This window comes from Dermacentor silvarum, chromosome 9 (genome assembly GCF_013339745.2).
Source record: "Dermacentor silvarum isolate Dsil-2018 chromosome 9, BIME_Dsil_1.4, whole genome shotgun sequence".
NCBI classification, from domain to species: domain Eukaryota; kingdom Metazoa; phylum Arthropoda; class Arachnida; order Ixodida; family Ixodidae; genus Dermacentor; species Dermacentor silvarum.
Window position 1 is genome coordinate 12,327,004 of NC_051162.1, and position 20,449 is coordinate 12,347,452.

The following is a 20,449-nucleotide window of genomic DNA, read 5'->3' on the forward strand; positions in this document are numbered from 1 at the left end:
TTCGGGCGAAAAGCGGTTCAGAACCAATTGTCACCGATATCAGCAAGGGTGATTATGGGAGCAGCGATTGAAGCGCGACTATGTTTGGAGGGAATAAACACTGGGAAAGAAAAAACCGTTTTTAAATTAAAGCGAGACGCAGTTAGATTCATTCAACTAAAATAAAATTCCTAATTCATTTTATATACGCATGGCGAGAATAGAAGATACCACTCTGTTTTACTTGATCATTATCAATAAATACCTTGTTTCAACGCCCACCGTGAGAGCGCCCATCGATAGCGGCGGGCGTTCACGCCACTATCACTTGCAATGCAATGCAGCTCTTGGAGTGCGTGGAAAGGCGCGCTCGTAAAGTTCACCTGTTACAATACGCCCCCCTCACATGTTGTGTTGTTTTGCATGTCGACGTTTGTCTGAATTAGGTGACGCGGGTAGTTTTATTGTTTCTTAACCTCTGCAGTCAAAAGTAGTGAGTTTGCGACCGTCAGATACTTGTTTAGTTTAGTTGTTTACGTGCGACAGCGCTGGCCGACGGGCTTGGCGTCCGACGAAAGGACGAGCAGTCTACGCAATCTACGCCCAAACTGTTCGTCGGCCTCCAAAGAAAGTATGTTCTGTGCAGTGATGCGATTTCGACACCCGTACGGCTGATCTTTTCCGGCATCGCTTTTCGCGCTGAAAACTCGGAGCGCCCATGAAGTTTAATGGCGGGGCATTTGAATATACAGCTCAATGGCAGGCCTCCGAAAACAAACTTCGCGCCTATGAGAACAAAATGACGTCACTTCTGGTTTTGACGGATATGACGTCCAATTATTTTTTCTTCCGCCGGAAGTGTTCCCTCCTCACACAGATGGCGCTAAGCCCCATGAACCGCCGGTAAGCAACCATGCTTTGAACGTATGGGCTTCTATGGAAGCTTCGCTACCAGATGTATTTACCTTGCGCTGTCTATTGAACATGCAAAGCAGCACTTTGCCTCCTCGTGAGAAAATTGCATGAAATTTAAAAGGTGGAATGTGGGGGAAGAGCCATGCACTTCGTGTGCACGCCATAAGTGAACGATACATATTAAACGCGCAAGTCATTGATGGACTGCCAGATGTTCTTGGCCAGTAGTGCCCAAGTTCCTTCAGACCTGATGGGACAACAGTCCTTCATAGAACAGGTCAAGCGGGCGACCGAGGCCAGTGGGGCCCTGGACTAAACGGGCTCCGATCATTCCACCAAAATGCTTTTGATCAATAAACGTTTTCTTCTTCTTCTTCCGTTCCAAGGAGATTACAAACTTAACTGAAGCGATGTGTAGCTCAAGCGGGGCACGCGAAGCGACAGAGAAATTGGCCTTCTTTGTCGTCTTGCGTGCGCCGTTTGCGCTCGCTGCACGTACATCACGTAATGTCTCAGTTTAAATCATCCTAATAATCGGGCAGCTTTCTTTTTACAGTCGCTTACGGTTTCATGTACATGCAACGTTAGACTCTCCCCGCATAGTATACACAAAATGCCGAGTCGCTTATACGTTGGCGCACCTGCGTTCAGGTGCTTAACGTTGTCTCAGTATCCTGTCTCGTCAACCGAACCGCGCTTCAAAATCATGCACCAGCGCAAGAGGAACTGTCTCAAGCTGTGCAGACAGTGTCCTCCCACCGTCCTCAGCAATATGTAGTGGATGCCTTGATCGTGTCGTCGCTCGCACCACAAGAAAGTTGGGATGTGCGTTCCTCTACCGTGCCATCACTTGCTCCGCAAGAAAGTGGTGATTGGAGTGCCTCTGCCATGCAAGCGCTTGCTTTGCAGAGTGCTGGGCCACCGCCTAGCGAGCATTCTACTGCAGGTGTGTCTGGTGCTGGTGCAGTGGCAAAGCGTCGTGCGTTATACGAGACAAGGTCAGGGGAGACGATGGAAGGCAGCGATCCTTCCTTGGACCTGGTCGTAAAGCATCTAAGAAGATGGGAAGATCTCGACGATCAAGGTCCAGAAGCCCAGGTGTCACCTCTCGAGAGGCGTCACCAAACTCGATACAACATACCTAAAACAATTGTCAGTAACCATAGTGTTGTCACAGCAACTGAGCTTTGCAACTTAGAATGTGCGAGGGCTGAGATCTCGACAGAAACAAGTACAGCTGCGCCGACTACCATCTCGTGGCCGCTTTGACTTTGTCGCCATTCAGAAGACAAAGTTGGAGAGCGATCAGATGACCGGAAATGCCCTGCAGCCTTTCCTCACAGATTACTTTGTTTGCGTCCTACACTCTGTTGGCCTTTCCGCGGATTGTTTTTTTTTATTGCGATAGCAATTATATGGACACTTCAACCGGATTTCTGCCGTCGGCGTCGCCGTCGCCGTGAGGTTCCCTATAGATAAAATCTTCGCCGCGCGCCGTATGCCCGAGCGGAAGCGTGCGGGGACGCGCGCTATCACGGAGAGCGAACGCACTCAATCTCCCACGCGCAAGCAAGGAAGCGGGAAGCCAGCGCCAGAGGGAGCGGGGGGGGGGGGGGGGTCACTTTTACTCTGCCAACAACCGCGCTCGTCGCTCGCTCGCACCGTCGCTTATCTCTACACGGCTCTGACCTTTATGCGGCGTGCATTCGCCGCTCAGTTTCCGTTGAAGCGATAGACCGCACGTACCTTCGCCCGCTGCTGCGGCGTATGCGCTTGCTGCCAGCGTTTTGGCAGTCGTTGTCTGCAGTCATTCAGTGTGATCTATTCATGTTTGTTTGTGCGCGCTCACACCACGCTTGTTCAATCAGTTAGTAATAGTCGGGCCACATTTTCCAACGCACGCTACACATCTCCCTTTTTCTGATCTCATTTATAACGTCGACAGCCCAGGCCGCTTCATAAGTTGAGATTTTCAGTTGCATGGTGTACTGTGGCGTGTGCTTTCAGTGATGAAGCTAATCGAATTAAGTTTTTGAAAGCTATGGCTAACGTGCTAGATTGCGATCGCTCTGTCGTTCTCATGGGAGGCTTCATTTGTGTATGCAATCCACCTGACCGTGCTCAATCAGTTATTGGGGGGGATAGGAGTGCTGACGTACTAACATGCATCACTGGTGACACTGGCCTTATTGATACCTGGTCTTGTGCTGGGAGTTCGTACTCCTACACACATTTCCAAGGCCGTTCCCATGCTCGTCTGGATCGCATTTATGCTTCTTCAGCACTCCTAAATTGCCGGATTTCATGTGAAGTGCAGCCTGTTTAATTCTCTGAAACTGCATTGCGATTTCCCTGTTTGATGATAATGGTCGCACTAATTTCAAACCGAAGTGGAAGCTATGGAAGCTTAATGTAAGCCTAATCAGCGATAAAGACTTCATATCTCGTGTACGTTCATTGCTAACATCTTGCTTTTTAAGAATTCACACTCATTTGCTGCTTGAGAAATGTTTAAACTGGAATTTAGATATAGAAATCGAAATTAGCTCAATCAGGTCGTATGTCAAAAAGTGCAAAGAAAAACGGTTGCGCAAAAGTCTTTATAGCATTCATGAGCTGGAAGCAGAAACGGCTGGCACATATATAAATGAAATCACCCTTGTTAAAAGCCATCTTCAAAACACGATGCTGAACGCTGTAGAGGTGCTCGCATTCGCTCACGTACAACCCGTGCCTTGCACTCGGAAGAACGAACGCGCCATGTGCTACTTGATGAGCGTCGACATGCAAATTCCAAGCATATATTCTACTGGCGCGCTTGTCACAAACACGGAAGATATTATCAAGGAATTTCAAAGATATTATACAATGCTGTTGAACTCAACTCACACGCCAAATCCTGATGTTCTGACACATTTCGTCTCCCTATAGTTGATCCTCTGTCACAGGATGATGGTTTTGTTATTAGTGGACCATTTCCGAAACAAGAAATAGAACTTGCCATTGATCAGTTACCGTTTCCCAAAACACCAGGTCTTGATGGAATCTTTGGAGAATTTTATAAAGCCTTCAAATTTATATTAAGCCCTGTTTTGCTTAATATATTTACCGCTAGTTTGATGAAGATTGTCTACCACAATTATTTACCAAAAGTCATATTGATATGGAACAGTATTTGCCTTGACGAAGAGGCGAGCAGTGTGAAGACGAAGACGAAGATTAGTGGCTAGTGCGGGCTGTTGCCTCTTGGCCAAGTGCGGCACATTTCCTTGTAAATATACTTGTGTATAGCATTTCGTCTGCGTCTTCCTACGTAACAATAATATCTTAATCCCTGAAAGTAGTGACAAAGAAAAATTGCGGTTTGTAGAATGCTATAGACGCATTACACTGACGAATGTAGACTACACGATTTATGCAAAAGTCTTATCTAATCGACTCCAGTAGGCAATGGCATTACTTATTGGACCTCACCAGACTTGAGGATTAAAAGGCCATTCAGTACAAACAAACTTATATCTAGTCCAAACAGCTCTTCAGTATTGCTTGTCCCACTGTGATCACTTTGCATTGTTTCAGATCGATTTAACAAAAACATTTGACCGAGTGAACCACACGTTCCTTTTCAAACTTTTAGAATACGTCAATGGTGGCTCTGTTGTTTACAAAGGTGTTCGCATGTGCTACACTCACTATTCTACCAGTATAATTGTTAATTACTAGTAACATTGTCCTTTCCGAATCCTTATTTGTTATCCATCTGAGATCCTACGACGTACAATCCGCAATGTAAATTCTGTCCCCAGACGGCCACGTTATACCAAATGGTCTGGGCGTGCCAACAGAATCCGAAAATATCGGCCAAGCATAATTCGACGATAGTCGTGTGGGAGGCGACCCTGTCCAGCTCGGACCCAGAACAGCAACAAGCCCTGGTCAACCGAGCCCGGACGGCGGCAAAAGCCAATGGTTTTCCGGACAACGAGGTCCAACCACAAAACCACTATTAATTTTTCACCAATAAATGTTTTATTCTTTCTCTCTCTCGACAAGATGAGACACATCTAGCATACTGCCAGCGAACTGCGCCGTCTCCGGTAGTGTGAAGGACTCTGGCCGCATCGCAGATACGAACGCAGCCGAATCGCCCTCTCCCCTCTACCAGCATAACTGAAGGTTATCGCGTAGTGTGCGGGCGAGGGAATACTGTGAGGGGGGGCTTACGGAGCTGCCGATGTAGCCGAGGTTTGAAGGTCAGCGAAATAAAATCAATTGCTTGTTGGGTCTCGGGACGCACGCATTGCTCGTGTCTCTAGTCTTCTCCAGGTGCGCTCCCGCGCCCTTCACAACATTGGCGACCCGAACTATTGACCTTTTAACGCGATAGTGTTAAGGGTCCCGTGTCGCAAAAAATCCGGCGTCGGCGTCCGTGTCGGCTTCGGCGTTAAGCATCGGCGTCTGGCGGAAATAGTTATGCCGAACCACATCATCCCGAACCACCCCGACCACACAGGCCCTACGCGTGGCGCAAGGCGTTAGTAAACAAAAATTGAATTTCTCAAAATAATATCCGTCAGAAAAATCGTAAAGTACGACTTAGCCACAACCTACAGGCGTGATGGCGTCGGATTGTAATTTGAATGTACGAGAAAAAAGCCTGATAAGCAGCCAGGGATTGTTGAATGCTATCGCGTTCCACTCTTTAAGGTGAAGCCTAAGCGTCCTCCAACTCTGATGGTCTTTCGCTGTACTTTGGTTCTTGGCAACATTGAGGGGAATGCTGAAAACCGAGATTTTCTAAATTTTGGACAACCGCGGGCCTCGGGGCATAGCCTCCTCGATAACTTTAACGATAAGTTTATCGAGGAGGCTATGCTCGGGGCAACAGCAAACATATAATGTAATAATAAAAAAGGTCCTAAGGCCTTCACATTTTGATATAAGAGGGCTTAAATTGCTCCTGCAAAAATGCCTTCCCAGCAATGCATTTGTGTTTAAAAGTGAAGCCGACTTTAAGGGGATCAGTGTAAGATTGGTCTTTGTAAGCTGACTTTCCGACGTTGTCTGTTGCAGTAAAGCCTACTCATAAATAAAAATGTGATGCCAACGGAGCCCGATAACGCTATCGCGTTCCACTCTTAAAGGCGAAGCTTAAACGTCCTCCAATTTTAAGTGCGAATGCACTTCTTAAGCGACCCCGAAAACTCCGCCGGCATCCGCGCTCCTCCTCCTCTCCCCTAGCAACGGCGCGAGGAGCGGAGAGGAGCGTCTGTAGCAACGGCGCAGCGACGTCACGCCCCACGTGACTGCGCGCGCTCCGCCCTCCGCTCCGTGGCTGCGCCCCGCGCCGGCTCCGCACCGCTCTCCGCGCCGTGACGTCACGGCGCGTTGTGCAGCTGGCGCCTCCGCGCCGTGGCTGCGCGCGCCGCGCCGGCTCCTCGCACCCTCTCCGCGCCGTGACGTCACGGCGCCATGCAGCTGGTGTGCCTCTCCCCCCGTTAGGTTTGCACTCACCCTCGGCCGCCGCCTCTCCCCTCGCGCTGACAGCTCCCTCCTCGCCCGGTAACAGCCCCTCGTGTGCGTACTCTCCCCACCGCTCACCCCCTCTCCAACCGCCTGGCGTGTTTCGCTCCGCCGTCACGTGTTGTGTGTGTGGCGCCGGCGCGTCAGTCGTGCTCTCTCGCTGCCGTCTCCTTGCTCGGCTCTGCAGTTTAGTCGCGCGCGCCCCCTCATAGCATCACCCCGTGCTTCGCACCTCCTCATACTCCCCTTCGGGGAAATGCGGGTTTTTTTAGGGGCGAAGCTCCTTATAGCGGCACCCGTTCGTCGCCGTCGTAGTAGGTAGCCACGTCTAGTTTTATGAATTGCTCAATAGATGGCGTTGTGTGTCCGTATATGTATGTATACGTTATAACCGGAAGCCGACTTCCGCTTCCGTTTCCACTTCCGGTTCCGCTTCCGGAAGCCAGCTTCCGGCTTCCGGAGAACGCTTCCGGCGTTTTATGAAAAAAAAAATTCCGAAAGTTGTGTCCGTAGCGCGGAATCGAACCAGGGACCCCTCGCTTCCGAACGCGCGGCGCTAACCACTACGCCACGAAGCGCACATAGACACACGCACCACGATGGCAATAAATACCCAACATTAACGAAAGGCCGCGTTTCTAGTGCGTTTCTAACGCGTTTGTGCTAGCGCGTTACGGCACGTGTAAGAAGCTGGTGTAAGACGCTGTGGCCTCTCCGCCTTACCTTCAACGCGTTTCGAACGCGCTGCCCAAGGCGGTGGCAAGTCAAGTTCAAGTCGAGGAGCGTTTCTGAATACGGGGGGTATACTCTCTCAGCAGTCATGTGATGGCGTCGGCTAACGCGGTGCACGTTCCGGCATGTGTAAATGGCTGCGTAAGACGCTGTGGCCACTCCCCCTTACTAGAGAGTACTGCACGTTTCTAACGCGTTTGTGCTAGCGTACCCTTAAGCGGGAGATTCGATGATTCCCGCCGGAGCTTCGCCCACTCATCATCATTCACCCCGTGGATATGCTGTGATTTTTTTCAGGACCATGGGCGCCGAGATGTTTCACGACGTGGTCACGCGTCAATCGGTTACCTCAGCTTCGTGCGTTGCCTCCATGTTTACAATGTATGTGCATGACGGCGGTGCGCCTCACCAAACCTCTGTTTGGGAGGATATCGTAGACGGTGAAAGCGTAGACGACACGAAGCTTTGGCCACAGCTTCAAAGGACATGTTAGCGCTTTTGAAGCGTATTACGCCTTGTCGAAATGTTGCGAGCAGCGAATACGGTACTAGTACTAGAAGTGGTTCTAGAAATATATTCCAAGCTATCCAAACGTTTCGCGTCTGAATTAAATCATGACTATAGTGTCAATTGCTCTTCATTTTATTGCGATAGCGATTATGTGGATACTCGAAGCGGATTTCTGCCGTCGCCGTGAGTTTCCGTATAAAGTCCAAGGCTGATGTCGCCGCGCGCCGTATGCTGTATGAGCGCGTGAAGGGACGCGTGCTTTCACGGAGAGCGAACGTACGGTGGAGAGCAAACGCGACGTCTTCTGTCGTGGGAAAGCCGGGGGGGGGGATAGGACGGAGGGAGGGGAGGCGACCTTTAGCTGCGGCACTAAATGCGTATCTTACGACCGGGCGCAAGGGGAACTGGCGACTCAATCTCCCACGCGAAAAGAGGAAATCGGGAAGGCAGCGCGGGAGGGAGGGGGTGCGGCTTCTACTCTGCTAGAAACTGCGTATTGTACATTGCGCGGCTGCGGGCTGTCATGCGCACCGTATCTTGAAAGCGATCTCCACACCGCTCCTACCTTTGTATGCGCTGTGCTTTCGCCGCTCAGTTTCTGTTGAAGCGACAGACCGCACAAACCTACACTCGCTGCTGCGGCAGCGCTTGCCCACTCCAGGGTTTTGACTACGGTCATAGAGTGTGATCTATTCATGTTTGCTTGTGCTCGCTCACACCATGCTTGTTACTTCATTTAGTAAGCGAATGTTTCCAAATTTATACAGCCGATAAAACTACTATCCTTACTCCGTATAGATCTCTACTAATTTGCTATCGCAATTGATGCTTCGCCTTTCGGGCGAAACTGCGTCTGTTTTAGACGTGTTCTTGCCGGCACTGAGGATCTGCTTGATTTAGACGTATTCTTACTGCATCTGCTGAGCGAGATGTACAAACGCTATTCGTTCGAACGGCACTGCGCCATGGTTGGCTGCACCAGCAAGGGAAAGAGGAATCTACTCATGCAAGAGCCCTACGGTCGACGTTCGCATGGAGACACAAGAAGTTTGTTTGTGTGACGTACATTCATTGCACAAGTTCCCTGCGGCGCCTGAGAAACGACACTAAAGAATAGTGGCTTTAAACAGAAATTACTTTGTTCGGGACGGTATTCGTTGTTGTCGTAAGCTACGCGATAGTGTGCGTCTTGCCTTCCCGCGCGGCGGGCCTGGAAATAACAATGCTGTTTGCTACCTTTCGGTGTCTTTGTTTTGGGTCTGCTCGGTCCACTTTCCGAAGAGAAAACCCACGGAGGTTGACCAGTACCCGAAACATCGCTTTGGATACGAAAGAAATTAAAGGTAACCATGAAGCGTTCGGGTGCACGTGTCGACTTCGTAACTTACACAGTTTTTGTCTCGTTATGACATATAAGCAAGACTGCACGAAACTTGACGGTTCTCATATCCTGTCTTTTTCATGCTCATGAATGAGCCGCATTCGAGTGCTCGTGACCGCGAAAAAAGAAAGCAGCGCATGTGGCTAAGGTGCACAAAAACTTGGAGAACGCTTGAGCTTCGCCTTTAAGATTGGAACGTGATAGCGTTATTTGACACCGTTGACGCCGACACCGACACCTTATTTTCTGCGACATGGGACCCGATAAAAATTTATAAAAGCTCGGTTTTCAATATCCCCTCAATGTTGCCAAGAACAAAAGTACAGCGAAACACCATCAGAATTGGAGAGCGCTTAAGCTTCGCCTTTAAGAGTGGAACGCGATAGCATTCAAAGATCCCTGGCTGCTTATCAGGCTTTCTTCTCGTATATTCAAATTACAATCCGACGCTACCACGCCTGTAGGTTGTGGCTAAGTCCTACTTTACAATTTTTCTGAGGGATTTTACTTTGAGAAATTCATTTTCGTTCACTAACGCCTCGCGCCACGCGGAAGGCCTTTGTGGTCGGGTGGTTTGGGAAGATGTGGTTCGGCATGATTATTTCCGACAGACGCAGATGCTTAACGCTGACGCCGGATTTTCTGTGACGCGGGGGTCCTTAACGCTGTCGCGCTAAAACAGGGCGGCCTATGCGACCATGTCTCACTTGATTTTTTGCTCGTTCTTTCGCACAATGTGTGGTTGCTCGAAGTGCTATAATTGTGCGACGCTTACACTCAGCTACACTAGAAGCATGTTCAGTCGTTTCTAACAGAGCTGGTGCCCTCTTCAGCGATGTCATCATGACTGTGTGCGAGGAAGAAAATAATAAAGCGCCTCTAACCGGCTGCTCAAGCGATAGAAAATATGTATTGTTTCTATCTCGTGCATACTGCACTGGCCGACTAATGAGTTATGTCGCTGAGTGTGTAAGTTGTCAGTGTGAAATGCTGCTCATACTTACTTCGTGTCAGAGTCTTACGTAAACATGCAGGAGCTAGAGCTTTCCCTGCGACTACCGTGCAAAACATAAAAAAATGCCTTTATTGTACTCATATCCATCGTGGTAAGCTAATAACAAACGACGATCGCTATTACAAAGCATGGTAAAAAATCAGGACAATGGATGGCGGTAGCGCGCGGTACAAATATGATATTCGTCTTCACAAAAAAAAAAAAAAAACTTTTGCCTAACAGGCGGATGATTGTGATCTGTACTGTAAAATTACTAATCCTTCCGATTCCCCAAAACTGCAGAATGAACTTAACCACGTAACTGAGTGGTGTTCTAATTGGTGCGTGCAACTAAATTCAAATAAATGCAAGACCATGCGAATATCTCGTCACACTGCCATGCACACGTATTTTATTAATGGTGCATATGTGACGTCAGTTACCTCTTACAAGTACTTCGGCCTTCACATATCAAATAACCTTTCTTGGCGTTCGCATATTCACTACGTTACTAATGACGCTAACCGCATGCTTGGTTACTTGCGCCGTAATTTTAGCTCGGCTCCTTCCTTCCTGAAGCTAACACTTTACAAAACTTTAGTTCGCTCCAAATTAGAGTATGCTTCAGCCATTTGGGATCCGACTCAGTCTTCATTACTTTATACTCTAGAAAGTATTCAAAACAGCAGTGCACGCTTTATTTTATCTAATTATTTTCGCTATGCAAGTATCTCATCAATGAAACGAACTCTTAACTTACCTGATCTTTCTTCACGCCGCAAACGTTCCCGTCTTTGCCTTCTTCACAGAGTTTATCATTTGAACCTCTTTTTAAAATAAACCCTTCTTTCCCATCCGTCTTATATTTCGTCCCGCACTGACCACAGCCTTAAAGTCGGAGTGCCATTGGGCCGCACAAACCGGTACAGTGACTCATTCATCCATAGGACAAGCATGGACTGGAATCGCCTTTCCGCATCAGTCGCACCGCACCCATCACCGACTCTACCAACTTCAAGACCGCTGTTCAGAATGCGTTTGTTAATATTTTTATTTATATTTTTATTGCAGTGTATTTTTTAACTCCACGCCTTTCTGTAACGCCTTCGGGCCTTATTGAAAGTACGTGAAATAAATTCAATAAATAAATAAATAAATAAATAAATAAATAAATAAATAAATAAATAAATAAATAAATAAATAAATAAATAAATAAATAAATAGGCATATTTCATGCAGTGCCTCAAGCTCCTAAAAAACGTGTATGGTTACACACAGGTCTCGCAGAAAAAAAACCTTGGCCAACTGCACGCCGTTGAAACTGCAGTGAAGAAGACGACGCTGTAGCTTCTTTGAAGGTGCCGCAGGGTGCTCTCGTTAAGTTATCGCCGTGGTGTATTTCTACGATCTGAAATGTGATCGCAATTAAGGAGAGACACTTACCGGCATTCAGAGAAAAGACAGCTGCAGCACTTTGGAACCAGCCATCGCAGGCGATTGACAACCACAAACGCGCTGTGGCCCGCTCCCGCCCGCACTGTTCCCGTAGTCCTCTCACCATCATCATCATAACAAAAACATGGCGTCCGCCTACATGCGCTGAAAATTGTGGTCTATAGCAACAAGTGCTATGGACACGTCACAAGTTGCCCACCTTAGTACACCTTCCGTTGAATAAGTTAAGCTGCCTCCCTATTGGAAGGCGGATACCGAACTATGGTCTACCATGGTGATGTCGCTGCACGGCGCATCACGGCAGAACTCGCGAAGTGTACAACTACGTGGTGAGCAGCCTGCCCCCGTCAACCGCTAGCGAAGTTCGAGACCTGCTGCTTTCTCCACCGGCAGACAACGCATATGGCACCTTGAAGGCAACAATAATTTCCAGGGCTACACTCCCTGAACACCAGCGGCTGCACCAGCTCCTTTATGAAGCCGACATCGGTGACCGCACTTCGGGCCATCTACTGCTTTAAATACAGCAACTACTGGGCAGGACAGCGGAAAGTCTCGACAGTGAACTGCTGCAAGAAATTTCCTCCAGTCCGACCGTCCTAATGGTGATGACTTCCTCAGGTGGACAAGTTGCCGGGTTAGCCGACAAGCTCATGTCGGTCACTCCTCGCCGCCATCGCAGCTGTCACAAAGTCTCAATCAGAGCAGGTGCAAGAGATGAGAACAAAATCTCGCGCGACATTAAACCACATTGTCGCAAAATTCGTGCCGGTAACGCAGTGTGGCTATGCATATATATGCATATAGCCACACTCTCGCATATGATTCTGGTACGTTGGAACCGAATCAATGAAGCTATTGTTCATATTACTTACGTTGTCAGTGTGTTCTTGCGTTGTCAGTACGTTGTCAGTGCGTTGTCATAGTAAGAAAGTGGCCGATCCCTAGCTCTAAAACACAATAAAAGTTCTGTTCATTATTCATTTTATGTTTACTGGGTGCCACTACACTTTTTCAGCATGGGGGTAATACAGATGCGAGGGCATTTCTACATGCCGTTCGTACGTACGTGATGACTGTGATGTGGTCTTTCTCTCGCTTGCCCGTAGTGGCCGCCAGGGATATCGCTGTTTCTGATAATCAAGCTTATAACGCTAAATTAACGAAATTGGAATTTTGAAAAACACGCGGTCAATCAACTCTCGTTTAGTGATTTCTCTTTGTCCCTTAAAGCATGTCCCCAATTCACACCAGGTGATGCACACACGAGGTGAATCAGTTGCGTTGGTGTGCAGCAAGCCAGGGAGCTTGTAGAGGCTACCCGCCTGTCTGTACCAAGATGACGGTGTATGTTATTGATGCTCCAGCAATCTGCGAAAAGAAGCACAGCGCATGAAGCATAGCGGGCCACACGTCTCAATGTGCTTTAAAGAAGGAGCCACGAACAAGGCCTGTAATTACGACTCCACTGCCAAGATTACAATTTGCTTTCATAAACAAGTTTATAAGTTACTGCACTATTTTGTGTCCAAGTATACTAGAAGGGGGTAGTGTGTTCAGGGGCGGCACGCGCCATGCATCGCCGTGAGGCGGCGAGTGGGAAAAGTTCCGGCACTTATATGCCAGCCCACGGGACACCAGTGCCACCGCCAATTTACATCCATCGATTCGCCGACCATTCCTCCTGCTGTTGTTAGTTGTGCTGGTTATACGCCGCTAGCGCGTACGTCGAAGTTCTTGCTGTTTGTGATTATTTTTTGTAGTTTATGTAATTCGAATGACGCATTCTCGATATTCCCTGAGGTCTCCCAGTTTGAATTGTACAGTGATTGTCACTGCAATATAAAGAGCAGAATGCGTCTAGTTAATCACGTAGTTATGGAATTAATTTTAATTATCCAACTTGGAAACAACCAATATAAATAAAAGTTATCATTACTCATTAATTAATTAATTTTAAAAAACCGCCCAAGCAATCCGTACAGATGGTTAACCAGCGAAGCTGAAACGTGCGGCCCCGGTGTTTAGCAGTGGGTTAAGCCCGACGCTGCATTGAAGCGTTTCTCAATTATTTGTTACGTGCTTGTGTTTCTATAGTGAAACGCAAGCGCCAATGGCTGGCGGATGCTGCTAACCACGACGCCGAGCTAACTCGGGATATCGAACGCATGCGACAACGGCGAGCCGAGGAGCCGGCGTTGTGGGCAGAGCAGGTACGACGCAGAGAAAGACGTCACTAACGGCGCTGCCAATGGTGCGCGCGCTTGGGTGCCACGTAGAGAACGACGTTACTGACGGCGCAGCCAATGGAGACGTTTTGAGAAACATGGGACGAAAGGTTTTTCGTTTCGTCTAGCAATATACAGCTTTCGCTGCAAAAGTCGCAGTTTCACCCGAAGGATGAAGCATCGAAGCATCGATTGCGATAGCAAATTAGGGGACAGCTATACAAACTAAGCATAGTAGTTTTTAACGGCCGTATAAACTTTCAAAGATTCGCTTACTAACTAAATTAACAAGTATGGTGTTAGTGCGCATAGTCAAACATGAACACATCACACTCGATGAGCGCGGACACACGTTGTCAAAACGTGGTGTGAGTAAGCGCGGTGGCAGCAGCGAGCGAAGTGTGCTTCGTGCTATCTATCGCTTCAACGCACAGTGAGCGTCGAGAACGCAGCGCGCACAAAAGTATGAGCCGTCGAATTGCCTAGACCGTGCTCTCAAGGCAGATTACTTTCAATATTTGGCGCGTTGCCGCGGAATACGCATTTGCTGCGGGACTACAACGCCGCCCCCTCCTCCTTTCCCCACCCGGAACCTAGCGCGCGACGGAAGACGGCGCGCTTCCTTCCCGCTTTCCTCCTTTGCGCGCGCGAGATTGAGCCGCGATCGTCGGCTCCCCTCGCACGCTTTCACTCGCACATACGGCATGCGGCGCGTGGCGACGGTGTTATCGCCCTTGGAGTGACGACAAAAATGCGCCTGACGTGCCTATATAATTACTATCGCAATAAAATATAATTTGTGAGTGCGTGAGTTCTGTTCACTTTGCCGACCCATGGTCACCACGTGGGCGCTGGCTGCATGTTTGAAAGAACGCGCCTGTTTGGAAAGAAGGGCTGCCCCCTATGCGCTCTTTCCTACGATGAGGTTCTAAAAGAACGGTTATTTTTCTGCCGACTTGTTACTGTTTTCCATGTGCTAAACAAAGTATATCAAATTATCAGAAGTGCGACGACAAACGTTGTTAAAGGAACTTTGAAACAAAATTTATAATGGAAGTTTTGTTTTCAATTTCGTTGTAAATGTCTACATGACAATCTATGAGTATGGCTTGTAGTCGCTCATTAATTATTTTCAACCGTCTAGTTATGTAGCATTTCTATATTTTACGCTACGACCAGATCTGTTTTCTTGCAACTGGACCTTTTACATGTTTTTCCGGCACACAAGTCCTTCAGCAGTTATTTTTAGAGCTGATTTTTAAAAAATTTATTTAGCGTGTTTGTAAAGCTGTATTCTACACTTCTGCCAACAATTCTTTTAAAGCTTGTTTGCAACCAGGCTCTAAAGGTGTTGAGACGCTATTTGCGCAGTTTTTATAATGTGTTGGATACGCTATAGCGTATCCAAATTCGAGCCACTTCATGCAGGTGAGAAAAAAGCGGGGAGCTCAGTTTGTTGTATCTATACTTTCGTTCATGGCCTGATCTGACGGTGCGAGCTCACTTAAACTTGGCCAGTAATCACAAAAGCTTCTTATACGCTAGAATTGTCGTTAAGGAAAAATTGCAGCCGATCCTGATGCCTGACATATGAATAGCAACAGCGGCTGGCTGATGTCAAATGGCACTTACGAGCAATAGTATTTGTGAGTTCTGGCCGCCCGCTTTCTTCTAGCGTGAAGTCTGGGCTGGGCCGACAAACTGCGGCGCGCGCGCAGTCCCGGCCAACGCGCGCTAGCGAATGAGTGCCGCGCATTGGCCCAGCGGGCGTTTCAAGCATCCTAAAATGCAGGCGCTACAAAACGGGTGTTACGATAATAACACGAATGCCCAGCAAAAAGACAGTGCGCTCACGTATTCGTGAGCACAGCTGGCGTGGAGCACGTCGTAGTCCACGCTTTTTGTGTCACGCACTTTCCGAAGATTTCCGACGGGCCGACGGCAGTGCTGATTTGTTCCTTCACGCAGTACATGATTGGCGGCTTATAAGTCAGCACCGCGAACCTCATAGCTTTGTTTTTTGTTTGTAAGAATACTCGTCAACGTTGCTCTGCTTCCGTAGCCGCGAAATAGCTGGCGGGGTTCGTTTCGCGATGCCATTATCCTACGGTGAGGGCCGTCGCACACAACTTCGTGCAACGAACCTGGAAGGGAACACGGAATGCTCGACCTGGCCGCAGTGGCGCTGCCGCGTCCGGGAGCGCTGGCGCCCGAGCGCACGAGGCCTATAGCAGGGCGATGGAGCAAGTTCTACTCGTATGCTGTTGCCCTGGTGGTGATATATAGTTATCCTCCCCTCTAGAAATCCCAGAATTATACTCACATGGGAAACAGGTTACTGGATCGAACATCCAACTTATACGAGGGGTAGCCGTGTCACCATGGGTTTTTGTGAACTTTCGCCCAATCCCAGTAGTTTTGTGATTGATTCTCTGCCGGTATTGTCGCTGGCGCATTCAACCGTTACTATTTGAAAATGACGCATTCCCAAATAAATTGTGCTTTATTTATTTATCTGATTAATTAATTAATTAATTAATTAATTAATCATCTATTTTTTATTTATTCTGGCGTTGCGTATCGCTTTCAGAAAGGATATTTTCTCCAAAATATTGTGTAAGTTGCGTGCCTCCTCCCTAGCACTTCGTGCTGTGCTGGCTCAACAACCATGGTTGCCTGCGGGTTTCCCTGCTTCGTACTGGTAAATGCCGCGTGTTCGCGCCTGTGCTTACGCCAGGTAAGTTCGCTATTGTCGCGCACGTTGTCTTCGCTAAAGGCTGCCACGAAAAGTAATTTCTATCTTGTGTTTTAAGCACTCGAGTGACTATGGCCAGTGTTTTCATTTTATCCATTTTGTCGCTGGATTTAGCGACTTCTACATCTGTTCAGTGACAGTTCGCTGACATTTTAGCAACTTCCAAATTAAGAAATTTGCTTCAAAAACGTCTTTTTTGGTCGCACTTTATATTCAAGGGCAACAAGCAGGCGGTGTAATTGGCTGTGCTGCGCCTGGGCTCTGTGATCAGGATAAGGGAACCGCGCTCTACACTAATGGTGACCGTATATGTTGTGGTTAGCTGCACTGAAAGAAATAGGCTTGACATCGTGCCTAATTACAAAATGCTTCGAGTGGTGAACGTTTGCAGGCTTAGCAGTATATTAAATTACCATTTGTGCTAATTTTTTGTGACATATAGAACGTAGCCGACGAATAATATTACACATCCGCTGTATGTCCTATATAGCGGCTGAGCTCGTTGCGCGCAGCGCGCGAAAGTCTCTATGCACCCCCCCCCCCTTTCCTTTTCTTTAATTAATTTACTTACAGTGCATCACAGGGCTTTCGATGACGCATTGAGTGAGGAGGGCACAGAGCAATAAATGGAGAGTTATGTCAGCAGACAATAACTAAAACAAAGCACTGGAATGTCATCAGTGTACAGAACTAATTCAGTATGCAATACGAGAGAAGTGAAATCATCCCACAATATTGACACGTCAATTCAGTGCATTTACGTGTGTTGTGCGGTTCCCGTTCGCTTGCGCCTTATTTTGCGCGCCGCGGAGGATTCGGTGAGGAGAGACGAATACAACGAAGAAGACGTGCTGCTCGATCGGAGCTGCTCTGCTGTATTGCCGGCTGTTGCTTGTCGTGTTGTTATGGTGACAAAATGGTGGATGTGCTGGGTATCGTCCTATGCTCTAATTTGACCTGCCGACGCTTCGAGTCGCTACCACCATTCCTACGATTCCGGAGGAAAACTGGGCACTTCGCCACAGCCGCCGCTTGCAAGGACTACCTCCTGAATACGGCCCATTGAGCCAAGTAAGGATGTCCACCACAGGGGCAAGTGCAAGTCAGACTTAAGAGAGCAACACAGTCCAATCCACTTCTAGTCCGAGTGTAGTCTACGCAGTGCGCGTCCCGAAGTCATTTCATGGCGACGTGTTCGAGGGTGTGGAGGATTGGCTTGAACACTTCGACCGAGTCGCTGCAGTCAAGGAATAGGATGACTCTAAGAAACTGCGCTACGTGTACTTTGCCCTCGAAGACTACGCTTGCACGTGGTTTGAGAATCATGAGGGCTCCATCACTAGCTCGCAAGAATTCCGACGACAGCTTCGCGATACATACAGCAGCCCCGAAAGGAAGGAAAAGGCTGAACAGGCTCTGCAGAGTCGGTTTCAGAAGCCAAATGAAAGCGTGGCCATGTTTGTCGAGGACATGTCCCGCTTGTTCCGACGTGCTGATCCAGGTATGGCCGAGACAAAGAAAGTTCACCTCTTAATGCGAGGGGTGAAAGAACAGCTATTCGCTGAACTCATGCGCAACCCTCCAGCTTCCATCGCTGAGTTCATAACTGAAGCGACGACAATGGAGCGAGCGCTGCAGCAACGATCCCAACAGTAGGATCGCCAAAGCACCGTCGCCGTCGCCGTGTCATGTTTCACCTGCTGACATGATTTAGCAGCACGCCGAGAGCTTGTGCGAAGCGTTGTGCGCAAAGAGCTTGAGGAAGTTCACAAAACTGCTTGTCAGCCGACTGTTTCATGCGCTTGGTGACATCATTCGTGACGAAATCAGGACCATGGCCTAACCATTGGCGCCAACGCGAGCGGAAGCCCCAGTCCTGACTTATGCCGAAGCCTTACGGAGTCCTCAACCTTCTACGGGACGACGTTTGAATTCCCCTGTTTCACGTCAATTTCCCGCTACAAATGTAAAATCGTATGAGGACGTAGGCCCGCGAGATATCATGTGGAAATCAAACGTGTGGCGCACCTCGGATAATCGGCCACTTTGCTACCACTGCGGCGAAGCCATCCATCTGTATCGTCAGTGCCCTTAGCGGAGGATGGGCCTTCAGGGATTTCACCCTAACGTGCGTCGACCAATTATTGGTCAGCGCCCACGCGAGACAGAGCAGTTCCTGGCCTCTCAGCAGCCGTGTTCTCCCGCACAAAGACACCAATCACGTTCACCATCTCCTCGGGGCATCATGTCGCCTAGTCGTTACTTCAGGTTCCCTGATGTTCGCAACAGGTCCCCAAGTCCACGCCCACGTCAGGAAAACTGAGGACAGCGACCTCCGGTGGTGGGGTCGCTTTGGATCGTCCTGACAAACATCCTCCGACACGACACGTTCACGACGACGATTTATCTGCCACGCCATTTTCTGATAACGACGCAGGACTTTCCGCCGATATTACCGTAACCGTCGACAATTACCAGGTCACTGCCCTCGTGGATATCGGCGCCGACTACTCCGTTATGAGTGGCGAATTGGTGGCTACGCTCCGAAAGGTGACCACACGAGGAGCTGAAATTCCTTGGTCATGTCATCAGCTGCGATGGAATTCGCCCGGATCCTGAAAAAACGCGAGCTGCTGCTGCCTTCCCAACGCCTACGAACATACGCGAGGTTCGCCGTTCTTTAGGACTTTGCGCGTATTACCGTCGCTTCGCACCCAACCTTTAGCAAATATCTGAGCCATTGCATTTTCTCACAAGGGACAATGTCGCTCTCGTTTGGAACCCCGAGCAACATCGCGCTTTTTGTGACCTACAACAACGACTTCAGACTCCTCCAATCCTAGGTCACTTCGACGAAGATGCCGACACTGAAATACACCCAGACGCAAGCATTGACTGTCTCGGCGCCGTTCTTGTGCAGCCGCAAAGAGGTGTCGAAAGAGTGATCGCCTATATGCTAGTCGTGCCTTGTCATCAGCCAAAGCGAGCTACTCGACTACAGAAAAAGAATGTCTAGCTGTAGTGTGGGCGATACCCAAGTTCCGACCACATTTGTACGGCAGACCTTTCAAAGTAGTCAGTGACCACCATTCGTTATGTTGGTTTGCCGGTCTCAAAGACCCCTCAGGCCGCCTTGCTCGATGGAGTTCGACGTTACAGTTGTCTACAAGTCGGGACGCAAGCACACAGATGCCGACTGTCTTTCTCGCGCTCCTGTAGAAACGGCTACGTCTGAACTAACTGACGAAAACAGTTTCCTCTGCGCCGTCAGAGCGTCTGACTTGGCTCAGCAACAGCGTGATGACCTGGAGCTTCACCCGCTCATCGACTACCTTGAGGGCCAACTTACGCAGCCACCACGGGCATTCCCCCGCATAAGTTCGTCGCTTTTTCTCCGCAACAACGTCTTGTACAAGCAAACCTTTGACTCCAGCTCTCAATCCGATCTTCTGGTGGTGCCATCTGCTATGCGAGAAGAGATCCTGCATGCTTGTCACGACGAACCGTCTTCTGGCCATTTGGGTTTCACGCGCACTCTCGCACGTATCCGCCGCAAGTACTACTGGCCTAAACTGTCCCGTATCGTGAAGCACTGCGTGAAGATTTGCCGAGACTGCCAGCGGCGCAAGATACCACTCATAAAGCCAGCTGGCTTGTTACAACCTGTCGAACCACCTCGGGCACCCTTTCAACAAGTCGGAATGGACTTGCTTGGACCATTTCCTAAACCTTCGGCTGGCAACCGATGGATAACAGTTGCGACAGACTACCTCACTCGTTACTGTGAAACAAGACCACTTCAACGAGCTACTGCTAACGACGTCGCCAACTTCTTCATTCATGTTATCTCCTCCGCCATGGTGCACCAGCAGTGGTTATTACCGACAGAGGGACCGCTTTCGCAGCCCAACTCCTGGAAGGAGTGATGACCCTCAGCGGCACTGTTCATCGTCGGACGACTGCTTATCATCCACAGA